This window comes from Hemicordylus capensis, chromosome 1 (assembly GCF_027244095.1).
Source record: "Hemicordylus capensis ecotype Gifberg chromosome 1, rHemCap1.1.pri, whole genome shotgun sequence".
NCBI lineage: Eukaryota > Metazoa > Chordata > Lepidosauria > Squamata > Cordylidae > Hemicordylus > Hemicordylus capensis.
Genome location: NC_069657.1, coordinates 177,759,775 through 177,783,322, shown reverse-complemented (window position 1 = coordinate 177,783,322; position 23,548 = coordinate 177,759,775). Strand labels below are relative to the sequence as shown.

General features: G+C 42.4%; 1 long non-coding RNA gene across 1 annotated transcript; it reads right to left on the bottom strand.

Annotated features, from left to right (window-relative positions):
- Nucleotides 1-3,988: 3,988 nt before the first annotated feature.
- Nucleotides 3,989-23,501, bottom strand: LOC128341189 (uncharacterized). The gene is made up of 3 exons (XR_008314254.1): nucleotides 23,399-23,501; nucleotides 5,666-6,349; nucleotides 3,989-4,886 (listed from the first exon to the last, which is right to left on the bottom strand). It is a non-coding gene; the product is annotated as an uncharacterized LOC128341189 (long non-coding RNA).
- Between the last annotated feature and the right edge of the window lie 47 nt (nucleotides 23,502-23,548).

Sequence of the window (23,548 nt, the reverse complement as noted above, 5' to 3'; positions counted from 1 at the left end):
GGAAAGCATACTTAAGGACAAAATTGTTAAAAATATAGAAGAACAGGCCTTGCTGAAGGAGAACCAACATGGTTTCTGCAAGGAGAAATCTTGCCTCACTAACCTTTTGGAGTTCTTTGAGGGTGTCAACAGGCCTGTGGATAAAGGTTATCTGGTTAACATAGTATACTTGGAGTTCCAAAACCTTTTTGACAAATTTCCCCACCAAAGGCTCTTGAGTAAACTTAGAAGGAGATAAGGGGACAAGTTCATTTGTGGATTGGTAACTGGTTAAAGGACAGGAAACAGAGGGTAGGAATGCAAGGCAACAATAAAGGAGGCGAAAAGAGAGTTTGAGGAACATTTAGCTAAAAGCATCAAAGGGAATAACAACAACTTCTTTAAATATATCAGAAGCAGGAAACCTGCCAGGGAGGCAGTTGGACCATTAGACAATGAGGGAGTGAAAGGGATTATTAAGGAGGATATGGAGGTTGCAGAGAAGCTAAATGAGTTCTTTGCATCCGTCTTCACGGCAGAGGATACTGAGCATATACCTGTTCCTGAACCAGGCTTTTCGGGGATGGCGGCTAAAGAACTGAGTCAGATAGAAGTGACAATAGATGATGTTCTAAACTGTCTGGAAAAACTGAAAACTAACAAATCACCAGGGCTGGATGGCATCCATCAAAGAGTCCTCAAAGAACTCAAATGTGAAATTGCTGACCTCCTTGCTAAAATATTTAACTTGTGTTTATAAATATATAAACGCAAATTCTCTGGGCGATTTACAACAAAACAATAAAAACAACCAATAAAAAGATTAAAACATTTCAACAATTAAAACTATTAAAACACAATTAAAACAATATCTAATTAAATGCCTGGGTGAAAAACTTGTCTTGACTGCCTTTTTAAAAGTTGCAAGAGATGGGGAGGCTCTTAATTCAGCAGGAAGTGTATTCCAAAGCCTCGGGGCAGCAATGGAGAAGGCCTGTCCCCGAGTAGCCACCAGACAAGCCGGTGGCAACTGCAGATGAACCTCTCCAGATGATCTCAATGGGCGGTGTGGTTCATAGCAAAGAAGACATTATCTTAAATACCCAGGGCTTAAGCTGTTTAAGCCTTTATAGGTTATAACCAAAACCTTGTATGTTGCCCAGAAACTTATCAGCAGCCAGTTTAGATCTTTTAAGATAGGAGTGATATTGTCTCTCCGAGATGACCCAGAGACCAACCTGGCTGCCTCATTCTGCACTAACTACAGTTTACGGACTATGTACAAAGGCAGGTGGTCTGGAGGTGACCAGCAGATGTACTACTGTTCTGAGGTCATTTATCTCAACAAACAGATGCAGCTGGGATATCAGCCAAAGCTGATAAAAAGCACCTCTGGTCACTGCCTCAACCTAGGTCACCAGGGAGAGTTTTGTGTCCAGAAGCACCCCCAGACTGCATCCCTGTTCTTTCCGGGGAAGTGTGACCCCATCCAGAATGGGCAGATCAAAATCATCTCCCAAGTTCCAACCCCACACAATAAGTACCTTCGTCTTATCTGGATTCAGACTCAGCCTGTTACCTCTCATCCATACCATCACTGCCTCCAGGCAGGCATTTAGGGAGGTTATGCCTTCTCCTGATGATGCTGACATGGAGAAATAGATTTGGGTGTCATCAGCATACTGATAACACCCTGAACCAAATCTCCTGATGTTGTCTCCCAGCAGTTTCGTGTAGATGTTAAACAAGATCAGAGACAATATGGAGACCTGAGGAACACCATACTGACGTTCAGTTTTTGAAGAACAATACTCCCCAAGGGACACCATCTGGAATCTGCCCGGAAGGTAAGAGTGGAACCACTGGAAAGCAGTGCCTCCCACCCCAACCCCCTCAAACGTTCCAGAAGGATACTATGGTCTATAGTATCGAAAGCTGCTGAGAGGTCCAAAAGGACCAACAGAGTGACACTTCCTCTGTCACTTCCCAATTGGAGATCATCCATCAGGCCGACCAAGGCAGTCTCCACCCCATAGCCCTCCCAAAAGCCGGTCTGAAACGGGTCTAGATAATCAGTTTCATCCAAGACTGCCTGGAGATGGGAGGCCACCACCCTCTCAATTACCATTTGCAGGGGAGTAGCAGCAAGAGAGAGTGCATGCACTCAACTCCTTCCTGTGGCTTCCAGCGGCATCTGGTGAGCCATTGTGTGAAACAGGATGCTGGACTAGATGGGCCTTGGGCCTGATCCAACAGGGCTGTTCTTATGTTCTTACCTTGCCCAATCATGGAAGGTTGGAGACAGGCCTATAGTGGCTCAACTCTGAGGAATCCAGGGCAGGCTTCTTCAGAAGTGGTCTAATAATTGCCTTTTTAAGGCAAGGAGGCATCCTGCCCTCTCTCAGAGAAGCATTTATGATCTCTACTAGGCCTTCTACAACAACCTCCCTGCCAGATAGTATTAGCCATGTCGGGGAAGGGTCAAGAGAACAGGTGGTAGGCCGCATCGCTCCAAGCAGCTTGTCCACATCCTCACAAGTCACAAACTGAAACTGATCCAGCCTAACCACATAAGAGGAGTCGCTGGACACCTCCGATTCAGATACTACAGTAATTGTGGGGTCTAAATCTGTCAGCCCGAATACCAGAGATTTTACCCACAAAAAAATCATTAAGCACATCACAGTGGGTAATAGACAATTCCAAATTCTGATTCAAGGGAGGAGGGGCACTCACTAGCCCTCTCCTAACCCTGAACAACTCCACTGGATGTGAACTTGCAGATGAAATACGGGCCAAAAAGAACTGCTTCTTTGCTGCCTGTATTGCCAGAGCATAGATCTTCAAATGGGCTATATGAGCCCCTGGTGGCACAGTGGTAAAACTGCCGCCCTGTAACCAGAAGGTTACAAGTTCGATCCTGACCAGGGGCTCAAGGTTGACTCAGCCTTCCATCCTTCCAAGGTCGGTAAAATGAGTACCCAGAATGTTGGGGGCAATATGCTAAATCATTGTAAACCGCTTAGAGAGCTCTGGCTATAGAGTGGTATATAAAATGTAAGTGCTATTGCTATTGCTATTGCTATATGTTGTAATATGTCAGATTCAAGTCGACTTGCGCTCCAGTTGTCAACCTCGCCGCTTCAGCCCCCATAGTTGTTCTGTATACCAAAGGGCCAATTTTGAAGCAGGTCAGAGAGGACGCTTAGGTGCGATCATGTCTACTGCCCTGGTGAGCTTGTTGTTTGAATTCTCCACAAGGGCATCAACAGGATCACCGGCAGGGCCAACACTAAATCCCTCCAAGCTTCCTGGAACCCTATTGGATCCAATAACCTTCTTCGGCAGACCCTGCAAAGGTGAGGTGTGACTGTGAGTTCAACCTTAAGCACTTGGTGGTCCGTCCATGACAATGAGGAAATCATAGGAGTGCCCACCCACAGAATACCACCCTGATCAGAGTGAAAGACCAGATCAAGCATGTGACCTGCAATCTGTGTTGGTCCCAAGACCCTTTGGGATAGGCCCATAGTTGTCATGGCCACTATGAACTCCCGAGCCGCCACAGACAAATTGGCCCCAAAGTGGACACTGAAGTCCCCCAGCACCACAAGCTTGGGAGACTCCAATGCTAAACCTGAGACCAAGTCCGTCAGCTCAGTTAGGGACTCCATCGGGCAGCGGAACGATTGGTACACCATAAGAAGTCCCAGTTTATCCCTGGTCCCCAAATTTAGGTACACACATTTAATATGGTCAGACACTTCCACAGGGATTCTGGTCAGGGAGAAGTTATTTTTATAGACCACAGCCACTCCATCTCCCCACCAACGTCCCCTCCCCTGCTCCTCAACAGGATACCCTGGAGGGAGAAGCTGGGACCAGATTGGGCCACCAGCCTCCCCCAACCAGGTCCCCATAATGCATACCAGATCGGCCCCTTCATCCATAATCAGATCATGGATGGTTTTTGACTTATTCTGGAGAGACCTGGCATTACAGAGGAGCAAGGTGAGAGTCTGTGGGATGTTGGCACTGCTCCCCAAGGTCAAAGAGCTGGCAGGGCAGCCAGAAGGGGAAACAGCTAATAGATTTCTGACTTCCCTTCCCCTGTAATGATGTACTGACTTGCAAACTTTATTTTCTTTATTCCCCACCAGCACCGAAATAGCCACCCCAGAGTAAGTGGACACACCCCCTCTCTACCATCCCCAGACAAATCAAGACACATCTGAAACACATAGGACCCCAAAACAAAAGAAGCCAAAGATACCACCAGGCCCTCACCCTCGTTGGCCCCCGAAGTGGCTCCCCCAAAGGGGCAACCCCCTTTGATGTCACCCCTTTGGTGGCGGGCCCTCCACCACAGGGCAACAGCCCTTTTATAAGCCCAGAAAGATGGCTAATCTGGGCAGCTGACCATCAAGAACTGCTGACTCACTTCCTCTGGCCCTGATCCCACACAGACTCACCCACAGGGCAGCAGCCACAGCCCCACACATTAGGGGGCACACAGGCTGGCAGGCTGACAACAGCAGACAGCAACCACACAGGCTCTCATCACTGGGCGGCAGCTGTCTCTGGGAAGCAGATGTTAAAGCCTCCTCCTCCTTGCAAGGCTTCTGGCAACTGAGTTTAAAAGTAGTTATCATTTTTATTAGTGAAAAGGATAAATTAGGCAATTAATGCAAAAACATAGTCATTGAGGCTTTTCCAAAAGAAGCTGCTTCTCAGTCTGGAATCATAAAATCACCAGAGAAGCCTTAGGAAGGCAGGAGCTGATGGAGAATGCAGAGAGAGAGAGTGAGAGAATCCACGAAGAGCTGAAATAATCTTACACAAAACCAAAGCTGTACAAGTGACTTCAGTACAACTCTTCTCTAAATCATTCAACATCTCCAACATGTCTGGAACATAAAAACAAAGTAAATATTAGTATATCTGAATATTACATATTTAGTAGCTACGGACGTCCCCTGTTAATCCAAAATCGATACAGTAATAAAAGCCAATGTACGATTACATAGTAAGGGCCATGTCTATGTTGTTCAAATTTCTTCTAGTGGGACTCCTTAAAAATTAAAAATTACACAAGAAGAATGCTTTTCTCTGCTAAGGCCATTATTTGTTGGGTTGGGCTGACCACATGGCGATGAAACTATTTCCAAGCAGTGATAATAGCCATTCCTACATTCTCCAGTCTACCCACCTGATCTCTAGTTGGTTTTTTTTTTTTACAAAGTCTAAGTGAGTCTGGCAACTGCATTTTTCGACAGACGTTGTTTTCAAATCTTGTGCGTTTGGGGAGCTGTCATACCTGGTATGAAAGGTGTGAAGAACATTCTGGCAGCAACTGTGACTCAAGGAAGCCATATTGTGTGCCAAGATATTAAGTGTGCTGCTGAGCCCAGAACAAGGTGCCAGATCTTCTGACATGCTGTGCTAGATGTTGTAGGGAGCCATCAAAGGCAAATGAATCTCTATTTGAAATACAATTAAAGGTTCAAATCCTGATCCTAGTGGACACACGTCAAAAATCACCACAGCTGGCACTAAATACATTGCTACTGGCAGCGAAGTAAAGGGAACTTCGGCTGAGTGGGCATTTAAAAGAGCTTACAGAGCTCAGTTCTGGCTGCCTCATCTATGGCAGGAGGAGCACAAAGGAAAAACTAAGTTCAAATACATGCAAGTTCTTTTGCCGTGGGATTTAGAAGAGGTCACATGGCACAGTTGATACTTCTGTTGCTGTGTAGATTTTCATTCCCCAAGGAGTTAATGCACGTAATTATACTTCTTTTTTCAGATCCTTCAATATGGCATCATGGCTATGAAGAAAAGAGTCTATATTCACGTTTGGGCAAGAATACCACAAATGGAAATTTCATTTTCACCACAGCAGTTCCCACTGCAAAAGAGGCAAGCCACCCTTCCCTTACTTAAAAGAAGCTTTGTCTATCAGCTAGTGAAACTGATCTGGTGAAAACTTGAATGAAAATTATAGATAGTTGTCATCATCCAGCTGTCTATTGCTTCTTTATACTATGGTCCATTTAGAATACTTTCTCTGTGTTAGTATACTATGTTTTGGATAAGCAGAAGCATGTGATAACAATTAGAAATGATCAAAACCCTTCTATGGGCACAATGTTTGATTTATTTTGGGATCAAGCAGTGGAATGCACCTATCTTTCATCAGTTTTGCAAAATACTGGAGGAAATAATTCAGCTTCCCCCCTATAGAACATGGAGAGAATTGGTTTACTCCCCTTGTTAAAGGCCTTTTGGTTTTCTATATTCACTATAGACATTTGAATGCTTTCCAGGGTAGTTCCATCAAACCAAACCAGAATGGTTATGGATGTTCCTGCTGAAGAAAAGAAAAGAAAAATAACCTATGTACGTTAAAGAACATATTTATTAATAAATATAGAAATACAGTTGCATAATTTTAAATATGTTGCTTGAAACAAACTGAATTATTCATGCGTAGAATCGTACAGCATTACAACACCTGTTTTCAATCATGCATAATGTAAAATCACTCATTACCTCACAAGAGCCTCTACATCTCTAGCAATCAAATGGCATTGAAATAGCAAAACAGGTGCCTGGCAGGTGGATCCAAACAGATGTTGGGTGCTTGCATGTCTTTTCTTGTACAGGTGTGATGATCTTGTTTTCAGCAGCATAATTGCTATTTAAGTAGGTAATATTTAATTCTTACGCACTTTAATATTTATTTTTGCTTCTTCAATTCCTTTTCTTTCCACTTTGCAAACTGTGGAAGCTTGAAGCAGCTTTGGCGATGTGCAAAGGCTTCAGATAAGCTGTTGGCAGAGGGATACCAGCTTGAGAATGCATTGCTTCTTCCCTGGGCTTCCATTGCACAGCTTTTGCCTTTGCATCACTTCTTCTCTGCTTTCTAAAAGGCAGCTCCTTCCTTTTATGTAGGAATGACATTCACTATTAGACCATGGAGGGAAACTTTGTTTTCCATCCATGATGGTGTGAGGATATATAATAGTTCCCATCTATGTATGTGTCCATAAGAATCTGTTGGAATGCTTGTTTTAATGATGTGCATGTGAAAAATCTGTGACTAGGATACCTGATAGAGGCATCATCCTAAAATTTTATTTCTATAGGAATAATCTCAAAAAGTCTGTACAGAGGAAAAGTTTGTGTCAGAAGTAACAGAATGAATAGAAAGTTTACAGAGGGATGATCAAAATGATTTGTGCATTCTTTGTTCCAAATAGCAAATTCCATCAATAGTTAATCAAGGCAACTAGTAACGTAACATAAAAGGAAGACCCAAAACAGATAGCATGGATGATGGTTAATATGAAGTTACTTACTTAATAGTTCTACATGTGGAAAAGCTTGCACATGTGGAATCATTTATCCAAATGCAACTTAATGTTCCTTATTCAAGAATTTATCCTGAATTACTGTCATGTGGGGGAAAGCTGTGCTGTGTGCTTCTGAATTACAGCCATGACCATCAGGCTAGTCTAGGAGTTCCCAACCTTGGGTCGCCAGATACTGTTGGACTACAGTTTCCATCATCCTATGTTGTTGGACTACAGCTCCCAGCCACAATGGTTTTGGCCATCGGGGGATGAGGGAGTTCTATTCCAATAACACCAGGGAATGCAAGGCTGGGAAACCCTGGGCTATGCTACTGTACAAAAACATTCTGATGGTATAAGCTGGCCATCTTCTGAAAAAGCAACTTTCATATTGAAAATCAAACTCTACAACAATTTGGCAAAGCATTAATTTTGAGTGTAGTTGGCAAAGCATTAATCTTGAGTATGCTTACAAAACTATATCCATCCTAATTTTCTTCTGGATATTCGAGTTATGAATGACCTGGTCATTTTTCTGCAGCAGCACTATGAGTTAGCAATTTGACATTCTGCCTTTTAAAAATAATTATTTCCATGCTTGGTTCAGACGGTTGCAGATGCACACTTTGCCGCATTTCTGTGACATTTAGTATGCCTCTTTTCTCCCCCTTACAGGTTACAGATGTGTACTAGAACTTATGCAATGAATTTTAATTAAATCATAGGGCAAAAAAAATATATCTTGAAACAATGGCAAGAGGGCATCAAGATTCCTTTTTTGCTTGTGCTGTGATTTAATTAATTCAAATAAACTGTTAATGTATAAGAGAATAAAACAGCAACTGCACTTTCACCAATTCCAAAATAAATTTTAGAAATTCTCTAGGTTAAACTGGAAGCTATGTGGAGTAGAAAGCAGTTTAGAGGAACTTGTGAAATAATAATCAAATGGAATAGGGAAATCTGTCCATCCCTAGATTTTATTATTGCATGCTATACATAGGATTGCATGAAGGACATGGGGTAGATTTCAATAAAAATGATTCCCAGTTAAGCAGTTATCTTCCTCCTGATGAGATATCCAGTATATATGAGGCAAGTTGATCTGAGTCCAATGTTAACAAAAGATATATGGCCCTGCTATATGGAATCATGACCTCTTCGAACAGCTGTGTTCGTTTTGAACAGAACCAAGGGACTGTCCAACCACAAGAGAAGGAGCCTAATATAGCAGCTCTAGCAAATAGCTAGGGGCAGTCACACCTGGAAAGATGACATTCTAAACAATATATTCTAGATGGTACTGTTATTTTCCCATTGAGAACATCACCAGAATATTTCAGGAATTATGACAAGGAACTGTACAGAATGGTGCTCTGAGTATCAAATATGTGTGCTATTTCAATTCTGAACCAATGGAAGTACTTTGATCCATATAATGGATTTTACAGCAACAAAATATACTGAAGGGTGATGTATCTATCTACTATCAGGCAGAAGAGAGTGGTGTGTTTGTTTAGTGTGTGTGTGAACATGAATGTGTGTGGTGAAAATTACTAAAAAAAAATAAAAACAGATTCCATTTGTGATACAGGCTGTGAGATCAGGAGTAAGCTGAAAAAGAAACAAAACAAAGTGGAAGAGCAGTAACAAGGTTGGGTATCCAGGCCTAGGAGTAAAACTCAGGAATTGTTTCAAATAGCTTCTTTGAATGCAGGCCAGTAGAAATGCAAACAGTGGTTAGGAGCAGAGCAGACAGTAGATTTCAGGGATCAAGATTCTTGAAATCATGGAAACATCCTGCTTATGGCATTTGCCCTCTTCAGACAAATGCCATAATTGAAGAGCATGAGCAGGAAGGTGAGTGATTTATTTTATTTTATTTTATTTATTTATCAAATTTGTACACCAGCCCAAATGTTCATCTTTGGGCAGTTAACAATAACATAAAACAAGTTAAAACATAGACAAAAATCTTAAAACCGAGGTGATGCACCGAGGGCAGAATTCCAGTTGTGCTCTGGATGCTGTACATGTATACAGTGTCCTTTTTTCAAAACACTCTGAACAGGGCTTCTGTTTAGAATTAGGAGGAAATACAAACAATATAAAAAGGAGCAAAAGTAGCAGCATTTCAGGGACCAGTAGGGATGTGCACGAAACAGATTTTGCATTTTGTTTCATGCTCAAAACAAAAGGCAAGTGGACAAAACTTTTCATCGAAATAACAGTGGACGCAAAACTTTTCGAGTGTTTCAACCATAGGGAAGATTGGGGAAACCTGAAATAACCCATTGTTCCCCATAGACAGATCCTAGGGACACCAAAGTTGGTTGTGTGGTAGGGTATGATGGATGCTACCTACCACTCAACCCAAAAAGGATCCTATCGGGGTTTTTGTCATGGCTCAGACTTCTGACTCAGAAGAGTCAGAGCAGGAGGATTTGCCTGCTAGTGAGGGCTCAGAGGCACAGCAACAGGATTTGGCAGGGAGACCAGACTCTGGAGCTGAGGATTCGCAACAGCTGCCAGACATGATTTCTGATGGGGAGGAGCCTGGGATTTCACCTGTCTTGAGAAGACGTCTCAAGAGGTAAGCTCAGTGGGAGTCATGCAGGCGCAGGAGATAACAAGAGAGGAAGCGGAAGTGCTGACTCAGGGAACCCTGATTGGCTGCTGTTTCTCTTGCAACTTATATATTTAGCAGTCTGTCAATTGCTCAGATGCTGTTAGCAATGTCGCTGACCGCAGTCCGTGTGCTATCCTGAATTCCAAACTTTTCCGAATTCTAGTTTGCCCTTGTTTATGCTTTCCTGCTTTGTTACGATAATTCCTTGTTTCTGGTGTCCTTCGCTCTTTTCATTCTTTGCTCTGTGTTTTCTTTTCAGTTATTACTCAGTTATTGTTGGAGGGGGGTACCTAGTTCCGTTCAGGAGGACTTAATTCATTTACTATTTTCTTTGTGAGCCTTTTCTTCTCTTCGCGTAGCTTCGCTGCTACTTTCTGTTAACTCACAGGGCGAGTGCTGAAGGGGGTTGTAAATCCTGTTGGGTGAGCTGAACTAACAGATTTACGACAGTTTTGGGAGGAGCTGTCCAGTGGTCGTGAGAACCTGCAGGCGAGCCCGGTGGTTAGCCCGCTTAATTCCCCCTCCTCTAAAATGAGGTTAGCGGAGCAAAGTGCTCCACTAACCCCATTTTCCTGATCATGAGTTGCTGTGGTGCAGCTCCACGGCATGGCAACTCATGAGGAGACCCTTGACCAGGAGGCAACAACAAGCCTCCCAGCATTGGGGGCTCCCCAGGATGCCCTATGTACTCACGTGGGGAATCCTGGGAATTCCTGGGGCCAGGTGGCCCCTGATCCCCACCACCCCTACTGGCTCTGTGACAGAGCCAGTAATCATGTGGGTGGCTGATCCGGCCACCCAGGGAGGGTGGAGTGCTCGTGTGTGAGGAGAGCGGGCCAAGCTCGTTCTCCCTGCCAAACCTTCCTCAGCTCTCCACACTGCTCGTGTGGAGAGCCTCACTATTTCACACTCCAAAACAAACCACAACTCAAGGAAGGCAGCCACACAAGTTCTGTCTCTGTCAATCTGAGATCCAGCAAAACCAGATCGTTATAGCAGCAATAGCACAGCATATTATACTAAGTATTGAGAAAAGAAAACCACAAAATCAAAGCTTTCTTCTTCCTCTCCTGTTGTATCCTCTTCAAGAGAGGCACACTATAAGAGCTCTCTCTCTCTGCCTCCCAGTCCCATTGAATACATTTCAAAACTCCCTCCTTTTGTATTCCCCCTCCCTCCCCCCCCATGACAACACTTGATTTGTATGATAACAAACCTCCCAAGAAGATACGGCTTGCTCCACAGGCAGCAGACCGGGACCTGATCTGCTTTGTCATAGACAAAATCCATCACCATTACAGTACATGGTGAAATGTTCATCTATGTTATATTTCAAAATGTGTCTTGGTGCCTAACTTATGATGTATCGGAAATTTTAGGAGACCATTTTTATGCTCATGATTTGTAATCCTACCCCCTTCATCAGTGACATACATAGAGTATGAGCGCAAGGCAGGGGCAGTTTTTTTCATTCTTGTCATGAAACAGCTTGTTATGTTGTTCCCTGGAAGCTCATGACCATTTTTTCCCCCTTTTGGAGAATAAAAGCCAGGAGTTATAATACTGATCAGGTTTTCTCAGTCAGGTTTAGTCCCTTATGTAACACATAAATGTTGCAATCCATTAGTGCCAGGGCCGTTGTGTGGAGGAGCAGTGGTTCAAGTGAAACCACCATTGTTGCGATATTTTCCATGGTATTAGGAGACAGCCCTCCACCATGCGTTGTTTCTCTGACCTGCTTCTGGACAGCCTCTGACATGCCTGTCTGGCTTTGGCCAGTGTACCTGACAATGGGTGATTGTGTCTTTGCTTGCACCCTTACTAATGAAGGTTCCTGTTGAACCTGACTAATTTAGAACAGTCAGGTGTGCACAGTTAGCACGCCAAGAGAGGGCCCATTCTATTTCTATGCAAATCACAAAAGTAATAGAAAAAGACATCTTACGCTGAATTTGAATTGAAGCGACGTTTATTCCTGGAATAGTATTTATTACTGTAGAGAAAGGCCTGTCATTGTGATAGGGTCACAGAATGTTTTAAACCAAAATGAAAAACACGAACCTACCCTTATCTCCCTTTTCTGCTAGTGGGACTGCAGTGAGTTCGCTGCAGACTTACTAAGGTGTCAAGGCAAGCAGAATCAGTCCCCTCACATAGAAATAAATGTTGGCTGACAAATGTCAGAGGCTTAGAAATACTGATGTGCATGAAAGCACTAAATCTATTAGATGTCACCATGTTTACAGGAACACATAGTTCAAGTATCGTATATATATTTATATATCTGCATGTATATTTTCTGTTGCATCTGAAATCCAAAGTCATGCACTTTTCCCTGCCCTTGATACTCCTGTCACCCTCATGCACCTCGCCTTGCCTGCTTGTCAGTGACAGTATCTGCTTGATGAGCGAGGCTTGGGCTACTCCCAGGCAGCTCCCCTTTCAGCCTGACAGCTGCATATCCCAGGTGGTCTGACATTTGAGATCGAGGCTGTGGATAAGATTGAAGGTGTTTTAGGGGAGAAGAAGGCTGTGAATAACACCAAGCCCTCATCCAGATGGAATCATTCACAAGACAACCTGAGATACTCTATTACCATCCATATGTCTTCTAGGTCTCTAAAGGCCATGCTCTATTGATTTATTAGAAATTCTGCTTTTTCGCCAGCACTGGTCCTCTCCCAAACAGACTATATGTGTTGGTTTTCATGGCAATTCTCAATTATGAGAATACCAATCACAAGGTACTGCTTATACTATTATTACCACCACATAGTTTATTACTACTAATAAATCCAGTTCATATTAAAATAGCTGTATATTTCAGGGGTTTTTGTTTGTTTGTTTGTTTAAATTAAAAGTAAATATTTAGAGGGTGAAAACCCACAGATGTCATTCCTTTATCATGTTCCTTTTATTTTATCCAGATTTCTACTTCTTTTTTTAACCAAAACAAAAAACAAAACCATGTAGGATGGAGCTATAGAGCATCTCCATGATAAATGAATGACTAAACACTTGGTAGCAATTAAATAAAATGCTGTAGAATTAATATTTTGGCTTATACACATCTTCATCTGCCCCATTCTCTGAGCAGATAAGCTCAGAAGAATTATATTGTTGTTTTGGGCACTTAAAATAGTTGTTATTAGTGTGCCTTATTTATAGACAGTTCTTTGAGGCACAATAGTAATATAGCAAAATATCAGTTCTTTCATCATGCGGGTGAATTTAATGAACCTGAAGGTGTGTGTTATTTTAGCACTTGCTGCAGCTCCTGTGAAAACCCAGTGGTGCTAAAATCTGTAAACCTGTCATTGCTTAAGTAATAACCTTGTTAAAAGCATCTTCATTTAACTTATTTTGGCATTTGCAGAAGGCAGGTTTTATTTTATCCGTGAAGGGAATAGGTGTTTCCAACCAAGCCACTTATTGTTAATATATTTAATTGTACTTCATGAATGTATTCCTGGGGTTATTGCTTCACTTAGTTTGAATTAATTGTTATCTGGAACCAAGTTCTCATTTTTCTGTGTTTAAAAAATGAATTTCTTTCTAATATATATGTTAACACACTAACATTTGTTTTATATTGTCAAAAGTGCACTTTTTAATCATAAAGATGCCTTAAGCAAGCACAGAAGTTTCTTTTGCATCACCAGCAATGGAAAAAAGAAGGAAAAACAAGTCAGGTGGGGAGTTGTCAATGGTATCAGCAGGTATACTCAGATGTCCTTGCTGGTATGTAGCTTTCAAGCATTCCCAAGTAAAATAAAGTAGATGGTTTCTTAACCTTGGGCCCCCAGATGTTGGACTACAACTCCCAGAATCCCCAGCCACAAAGGCCATGTCTGGGGATTCTGGGAGTTGTAGTCCAACAACATCTGGGGGCCCAAGGTTAAGAAACACTATGCCAGTAATTTTATGAATTGTGTGCTCCACTTTACAAATTCTACAGCAGCATGTTCTTATTAGAAGAATGGGAATGCCTGTTCTTCCAATTAAGTCCAATTTTAGTCCAATTAACTTTAGTCCAATTAAGACCAAAAAATATAGGCACCACTTGCAGAATGAAAAACTAACAATTCCGAAACAACCATATTTTTTCTGTGTCAACACAAACACGTTCACACTGCATACATGTGTGAGTCATAAATTTTACTGGTTCCTGCTTCAGACTTTGAAGGTAAATGCCTATCAATATATGACACATGTGTTCACTTCCTTATATTGTATTATATTATATTATATTATATTATATTATATTATATTATATTATATTATATTATATTATATTAGTGAATTATATTTTTCTTCTTCACAGCTGCTATTTTCTACAGTATATATTCAGACACCAGTCTAATGAGCTACCTAATACTCAGGTGCCATTGAAAGTAGACAATAGAATCAGCCGAACAAGAGACTTTGCCAAAATCTTGTCACCTCCACTATGTATTTTTCTAAAAGTCCTGAATGATCAAAGTTTCACCTTCTGGACTTCCCTGATCCAGTCAGGAAATCCTAAGCATAGTTTCTTGGAAGTAAGTCTAAGTGACACCAACGTTCTATGGAAACATGTTTGAGACCAGGGTGTCAATAGTCAAAATAATCAAATCTGAATTTGCATAATGCTTTCAAACCGGGCATCTCAACTACATTGTTCTATATGTCATGGTCAAACAGGATGTAGCTGTGCTTTTCATTACGTTTCTGCACGTAAGAAGAAAAAAATCAATGTCACACAGGGGAAAATACAGGCATTGATACTCAGCAGGTAAATGTAGCTGGGAAGGACAATTGTCAGGAGAGAAGTGACATAAAAGGGACACTTGGAGAAGCTTTCCCCTAGCACACACACAGATCTTATGCTTTAAATTAAAGGATTTCTAAGACTGCATTTTATAAACTGCACATAATCAAGCAGCACGTGTATGTTGACCCTCAGATGAAGATTGAAGATGCTTGCTTGACCAATTTTTTTTCATATTGTCTTGTCTTGTTCCATGTAATTTCAGTTTGAGATTAATGTATAAGACTTCAGGTTCATAGAGGTGTGTGTAGGTATGGGGGTGGGGAGGTTGTCTTCTAGATTCAGGGTCCTAGGATCTTCATTGGGTCTCAAAAGATGTCGCTCAGGCCCCATTCATCTAATCCCTGGTGGTATGGTTGCTGCTCATCTAGGAACACTTCCATGCTGGTCCTGGTAACATCTGTATTTCATCCTCTACTCCATGTTTTAGGATGGATTGTGAAGCTATATATCATATTGGCAACATGCATCCTATGTAACCATAAGGATTGCTGCTGGTATCAATATATATATTTTGAAGCCAGCGTGTTCTCTAACTCCACAGCACTAGTCTGACCATAGATAAATACATGCATCTTTCTAGAAAATCTTATGTAGATTTCCCAGTTCAAGATAATAGTTTCCATGTGTATCACTCCACTTGCACTTTTCCTTCTTTTTCAATAAGGGCTGATGATTAATAGAGTGTGTTTATATGGGCACCGGTAGTGGGAATATGCAAATTAATAGTCAGCCTGAAGCAAAATTATGTGCTCTTCTGTGTATATTCACTAAAATAAATAAATTAATTAACAAAACTGTTTCCAATATGGAACTTCAGTGCACACTCAGAGCTCCCCAGAATAGTTTTGCCATTCTTTGCAATGGGGTGAGGCAATCTGCACGTGTTAACTTCCATCAAAAGAAAATATGTTTACATTATGAGAACTTTGAACCACTACAAGGACATCTTAAATGTCTCCAAAGATCCATTGCAATGCAACTTTCTCTAGTACTACTTTTACCTTGTAGGGAATGAAGACAGGCTGCTATAAGGAGGAGTTCCAGTTCAATAGCATTATTCTGAAATGAAGCATTTTGGCAGCCCAGACTGTGATGATCAGGATTTCTTTGATGTAACAAATACTACTTTACAGATATATGGACATATTGCTAGATGTGAAAAGGGCTTTTGTGGAGGGGGAGAGAAGTGAAAATCAAATTCCCCCTCTGCTCCCACCTCCCCTGTGCTGTAAAGCAAGCCTCGTGTGCCATTAGTTTAGTCACTCCTTCCGAGGATGAAGCTCTAATTCTACCCTCATAAGGCTGTGCAGGATGTCAGCCAATATATTTGCAAAAGTAAATCCCCATAGATTCAATGGGACTTATTTTCTAGTAAATGTGTGTATAAAATGTGCTGTAATCTGCATATTTTTGTTAATAAGAACATTCATTTTCTTCCAAAAAACATTAAAGTAAACCAGTTTTCCCTCTAGATCAAAGTAATAATCTTACAAGCCAATCAAATGTTCCTTAAAGAAGACTTGTTAATTATTTGGAAGATTAGGACACTGGAGTCATATTGTTTGGTCACTTAGTGCAGCTTTTAAGCAAAAGGAAGTCTAATCATATCTTTCAGCAGCACTGACTACAAAGATACACTAATGTTAGAACAATTTAATGAAATTCCCATTTATTGCAAGGGATTTTTAATTAAATCTATTGGTTGTTGGTATCCATAAAGCCTTAAGAATAAACACCTGCAGTGTTTTATTATGTAAAAAGGTGGTTTAATTGCTTCATATTTATCACTGACAAATCAAGCTCTATTCAGAAGATAATAATGACACAGTTAATTGGATCAGTAATTGGTTCAGGATGCTTCAATATTGTACTAATAATCATAAATACTTGTGTCTTCTGCTTTGGTAAAGGGCTGACTCCACATTAAAGACAGCAATAAATATTAGTGAACTGGGCCCAGTATCAATGAAACATTGTTAGCTTGACCACATTAGTAGCTAACAGGTATCATCAAAGGATGCACTCTTAAAAAGCATCAGTTATTCTACTCAATAGACTTTTCTTCGCAGGGTTCCTATTATTATTTACCTTATTTCAAATGAGCAAAATTGTAAGATTATTTGAAATCTGCAGCATCACCCAGCCTGTCATTTAAAGTGCAGAATTTTCATATAAGTAAATACTGGAGAGAACAAAGGGAAAGGATTGGCCAACTGGTGTCTGATCTGGTTTTGTATCTCTCATAACTCTGTAGGGATGGCACTGAATTTCATAATGGAGAAGCAGAAATGAGCTCTCCCATTTTGGAATTCCTGGGCTCATTGCAAGCCAAGTTCAAACCCCTCCACATGTGGAGACAATTACATCACAGATTCTCACCTGCCCCAGGACCAGCCCTTCATCTTCACAGTCCTTTCCCTTTCCCATTCAAACATATGTGACAGTGGCAACTGAAAGAGCAAGTGTCAGCACCTCTATGGTCCAGGACACCAGAACCCCTTAATATGTAGTTTCCAAGGGCCCCTTACTAATGATACCTGGGCTCCTGGTGGCTGCAGTGCTGCTAAACATTTCCACAACAGCATCCTAGACACTTGCAGGCCCTGAAAACTATTGAGTCCCTTCTCATGATCCCGTGAGCAGGCTTGAGGGTGGGCGGCGGGGAAGGCTGCAGCAGCTTAACGTCCTTGCAGCTGATCCAGAAGAGTTGCTGGTCATGTGGATCATGTGCCCAGATGAGCCACTGCTGCCCCAGGTAGTGCAGAGATTTGTGGGCTGGGGTGCATCATCCTGGCCCCTGGAATTCCCACAAGTGTATTGTGGGGATCCCCCCGGTGATGGCCGAGAGCCTGTGTCAGTGCTGGCTGGGAGCAGCCGGTGCTGACACACAAGTAGTTAGCCGGGATTAAGGGCAGGCTCGAGCCCTTAACCTCAGCTAACCAGCAGGTTCCCTCAGCAGATTTGCTGCCAACACACCACCAGGAGCCACACAGCTGCCGGTGGTTCTGATGGACAGCCAAGCCCAGACTTAGCTGCTCTAGCCCGGTGTTGGCTGCTTGCGAGGACATCCTCACTGTGTCATTGGCATCTTGGCACTTGCTGGTGGGAAACTGGTACTGGCCATCCTTACTGTAAGTCCCCTACTACTGCTACCAGGTATGTTTTGATGACAAGAAAGAGGACTTAAGGATGTGCAGAAGATTTTGATGTCAAAACATTTCAAAACGGGCCATTTCAAGTGTGTTGAGCTGGAAACAAAATGCCCTTTAAATAAAGGGCCTGTTTTGAGCTCAGAACAGAACAACCATGGTCAAAACGTTTTGATGTTTCAAGTGTCATTTTGGAGGTCTGTCTTTCCCTTGTTGATTGGTTTTCTGGCACTGGCTTCCGATTGGCTTGCGATCTCCTTGCTTCTTGGGTGGCTTGTTATCATACAAATCAAGTGTTGTCATGTACAACTGTGCCCTCATTGAAGGGAATGAGGATCACAAAAGGAGGAAGTTTCAAAATGTATTCAAAGGTACTGGGAGGTGGAGAGAGCCCTTATAGTGTGCCTCTCTTGAAGAAGATACATCAAGATGGGAGGAAGGAATCAAGGAAGGTTTAATTTTGTGGTTTTTAAAGCATCAAGTATAATATGCTGTACTGTTGATGCTATAACTAACCGGTTTTGCTGGATCTCAGATTGACAAAGGCAGAACTTGTGTGCCTTCTTTCCTTGAGTTGTGGCTTGTTTTGTTTGTGAGATGAGAAATGGGCAGTGACAGCTCTCTGTCTCTGTAATATTTCTTGGTGATTGCTGTGATGAGCTCCATGTCTTGCCTCGAGACAGTGAGCTTCACTCACTGCTCTGGTCTGCTCTGCAATCTACACTGCAAGGTGTACTCAGTCAAAATGTGGCTTAAGTTGCTATAGTTGAGTTTATGACTATGCTTTCTGCTAGCTAAGTGTGCTGCTGTGGCAGGTGTTTCAATGCTAGGAAGTAAGGAGTGAGAGAGCAACTTGTGCCAATGATGTTACTGCAGTGCAGGCACTGTGGCTGGCAGTGGATTCTGGATCAGTAATTCTTTTCTGGCCATTTTTGCACTGTGTTTGAAATGTGTGTTCTGTGTTGGGAGGGACATAATCCCTTCTGCTGTGTGCTTCTGCAGTGTTTTTCAAGGCAGGGTTTCAAAATGCATTGCAAATTACAATGCAAAATCTGTGTGTGCACTCTGTGAATGCAGCTTGTTCCAGCCATTAGTATATAGGGATGTGCACGGAACCGGCGGGGGCTGGTTCAACGGTGTGGGGTGATAACTTTAAGGGCAGAGGAGGATGCACTTATCCCCCGCCCGGCCGCATTTCCCCCATCAGTGCTCACTGAAAAACTGGTCCAGAGGAACAGCAGCATACCTCCCTGCCACCCTGTCCGCTCCTCGGACCAGAGTGCACACGCTACTTCCTGTTACTTTCGGTCCGAGGAGTGGACGGGGAGACAGGGAGGTATGCTTTTGCCCCACTGGACAGGTTTTTCAGCAAGTGCCAGAGGGGGAAATGTGGGGGGAGGGAGTAAGTGCATCCTTCCCTGCCCTTAAAGCACCCCCCCCCCGCCATTGAACACTTTGAACTGCCTGGTGTTTGAACCTGTTCTGAGGCCCATAAAAGGGCCTCCAAACATGTTCATGCACATCCCTATTGGTATATGGGGGGAAAGAATGAGAAAACTCAAAGCACCCCATTGTTCCCCATGGGGAGCTCCTAGGGACATCAATGTGGGTGGAATGGTAGGGCATGATGGGTGCTTCCTACTACTTAACCCACAAAAGAAATGGACAAGCAGGTGAATTTTAATCAATTTTTTAACCTTTCATTGAAACCCCCATAGAACAAGTAATTTCTTGGAGGACAGAGCTTAAAAACTTTAATTAGCTGACAACCACAGCTGTCTTCTTATCCCATGACACGTAAGATTATTCAAGAGCCTTTGGAGGTAAAGATTGTAAAATATTTTTTGGAAGTCTAAGAATACTATGTCAACTGGATCACCTTTATCCACAGGCCTGGACATTCTCAAATAACTCCAAAATGTTAATGAGGCAAGACTTGCCCTTGCAGAAGCCATGTTGGTTCTCCTTCAGCAAGGCCTGTTCTTCTATATGTTTAACAATTTTGTCCTTAAGTAGGCTTTTCACCAATTTACCTGGTGCAGAAGTTAAGCTAACTAGATCCCCTCTGGATCCCTTTTTGAAAATCGGACTGACATGAGCTACTTTCCAGTCCTCTGGTAGAGAGCCTGATGGTAGGGGAAAGTACCATATTTTTGCTAGATCAGCAATTTCACATATGAGTTCCTACAGAATTCTTGGGTGGATGCAATTTGTTACTTTTCAGTTTTTCAAGATAGTTTAGAACATTCTCTCTCATCACCTCAAATTGGCCCAGTTCTTCAGCCTCCAATCTGAAGAAGCTCAGTTCTGGAGTGGGTATAAAGGTCTAGTAATCTCCACCGTGAAGACAGATGCAAAAAACTAATTCAGCTTCTCTGCAATCTCCTTATCTTCCTTTCATGCTCTCATCATCTAATGGTCCAACTGCCTCCCTGGCAAATTTTCTGCTTCTGATATATTTAGGGAAGTTTTTGTTATTCCCCTTAACACTTCAAGCTATATGCTCCTCAAACTCTCTTTTTCCATCCCTTATTGGGATGGAGTGAATAGGAAAAAATGAATTTCTGTGCATTTCTATTCACAGTCAAAATGAATAGAAAAAAACCAGATTGTGAGGAGCTCTAAAAGGATCTCTCAAACTGGGTGAGTGTGTGACAAAATGGTAAATGTGGTTCAGTATAAGCTAATGTAAAGTGAAGCATACTGGAGCAAAAAGCCCAATTTCACATATATGCATTTGGAGTGTCTGAGCTGTCATTTACTGACCAGGAGAGAGATCTTGGGGTCCTGGTCAACAGCTTGTTGAAAGTGTCAACTCAGTGCTTGGCAGCTGTAAAAAAAAGGCAAATTCCATGCTAGGGATCTTAGGAAGGGCATTGAAAATAAAAATACTAACATTATAATGCCCTTATATAAATCTATGGTGCAGCCACATTTGGAGTTCTGTGTACAGGTCTGGTCCCCATACCACAAAAAAGATATCACAGAACCAGAAGAGGTACAGAAGAGGGCAACCAAAATGATCAGGGGCCTGGAGCACCTTCCTTATGAGGCAAAGCTACAGCATCTGGGGCTTTTTAGTTTGGAAAAGAGGCGACTATGGGGAGATATGAGAGAGGTGTATAAAAAATGTATCGAGTAGAGAGTGGAGAGAAAGAAATTTTTCTCCCTGTCTCAGTGCTCTAGAACCATGAAATGTAAGACCAGGAAATGTATGACCAACAAAAGGAAGTACTTTTTCACACAGCACATAATTAATCTATGGGATTCTCTTCCACGAGATGCGGTGATGGCCACTAGTTTGGATGGCTTTAAAAGGAGCTTAGACAAGTTCATGGAGGACAGTTCCATCAATGGCTACTAGTCTAGTGATTATAGGCTGCCTACCTCCAGCCTCAAACGCAAGATGGCTCTCAATACCAGTTGCAGGGGAGCAACAGCAAGAGAGAGGGCATGCGCTCACCTCTTGCCTGTGGGCTTCCCAGAGGTATCTGGTGGGCCACTCTGTGAAACAGGATGCTGGACTAGATAGGCCTTGGGCCTGATCCAGCAAGGTTGTTCTTATGTTGTTATGTTCTAAACCCTTGGTCATCTAGCTCAGTATTGTCTTCACTGATTGGCAGCAGTTCTCTGAGATTTTAAGCAGGAGTCTCTCCCAGTCCTCCCTGGAGATGCTAAGGATAGAACTTGGTACCTCCTGAATGCAAGCATGTAGATGCTCTTCCACTGAGCTATGGCCCCATCCCCTAGGGGGAATATCTTACAGCATTCACCTGTAGTCTCCCATCTAAATGCAAACCAAGGTGGAACCTGCTTAGCAAAGAGGACAATTCATGTTCTATCCAACCAGCTCTGTGTACCGCACAATGTAGGGTGTGAGTTTGTACATTCCACCCTCTCCCCTTGCATCATTCCATAACCACATAATTGTCTGGGGGAAGATTTATCATTATAACCCTACATTTAGTATTTAAATGTAGATTCAAATACTACGTTATACTGTTATTTATTGTGTGTTAGGGGCAATTTACACAATGCGGAACAGAATGCCAGGATGATCTGGACATATATACTTATCTCTCTCATCGCATGGTGGCTGGGACAAGTCACACATATTGTCCAAACAAGTTCACTAACTCCCATTTAGCTCTTACCTTAGGTGTTCCCCCCCCCTTTTTCCCCCTTGCTTGGTTTCATTTCTGACATCATTTCTGTGATTTCTGTGTTGTGGGTAGCATCCAAACTAGTCTTGAGCTAGAATAAATGCTCCTATACTAGCAGAGGGATGTCGTTACAGTTGCTGTGCCAAATAACTGGCCTCTGTTCCAGACCAGTGTTCCCTCTAAGGCATGTGCACATGTGCCCACTCACAAGTTTTTTTTTGATATCCACTCAGTTAATTTTGGATCCCACTCAGGTTGAATCAGGAAGGCCCCACTCTGAATGCACATGTGCACACACACTGCCTTGATACTGCCACCCAGAAGAAAACTCATTCCACACACAAATGAAAAAAATTAGAGGGAAAACTGTTCCAAACTAGTTCTTAACCCTCTTGCCCCAGCCCATATATGTACTAATGAGGAGTTCCTTGTGCAATATGCATTCTGTTTGTTATGTTTCTGCTAACGGTAGCAGGGGCGTAGCAAGGTTGGAGTGGGCCCAGAGACAAGATTTTAAAATGGGCCCCCCCACCAAAGTCCAGGGCCTCCGCACACCCCAGGCCCCCAAGGATTTAAGTCTGATATTCCAAAATAAGTATGCTGCCTGCAAATACATTTCACTGAATACACACACACACGTCACAATATATAGTGATATACATTGAGTACTATACATTTGTATTACTTTTAATGCCTAGAACACACTAGAAAGATGAATTATTAAAATGGGCCCCTCACTGCAGATTAGCAAAGGAGATTTTCAACCATGCAGGGTGAGCCTATGTTTGTTTTCCCAGAATTCTGAACAAATTCAGTCAAGTTTGATTGCAGGAGGTTTTTCACAGGAGGCTTTTAAAGCCCCTTAAGACACATCTCCTCTGGAATGGAGGTGCTGCATTCACATGTTGGCCAGATTGACCCTGAAGTCCCTGCAAGTTATTGGGGAGCAGTTCACACACAAGAAAAATAAAATAAAAGCACCACACATGCTTCACAGTTCTCACTCAGACCTTCTGGGTTGCAAAACAACTTGAACATAAGTGCATTTATAAATGAATGAATGAATAAATAAAATTAATAAAATACTGTTCCAGAAGTTTTTGCAATTTTCTGCCATGAAACAAGCCACTTATAGGACTTTTTAGATAGTTTTTTTTAAGCCAGCAAATTTTCCAAGCTGTTTCAAAATAAATATTCAGAGACTTCTCGGTCCCTCCTCCCCCCTATCCAAGCCCTATGGCAAGCAGATCCCTATATATGGGGGGGGGGGGGGCGGGAAAGGTAACCACAAAAAGGAGTTCACACTCTACCTGGCAAATGCTGGTCTGGGTTAAGCAGGGCCGCAAGTGGTCTTCTGCTGCAGAGAACACTCTGGCTGCCTCCTCCTTCCTGGCTTGCTTGGGCCCTACTCGAGTTCAGGCTTCACTGCGGCCTACACGGAGGCCTCCGTGGAAGCCCCG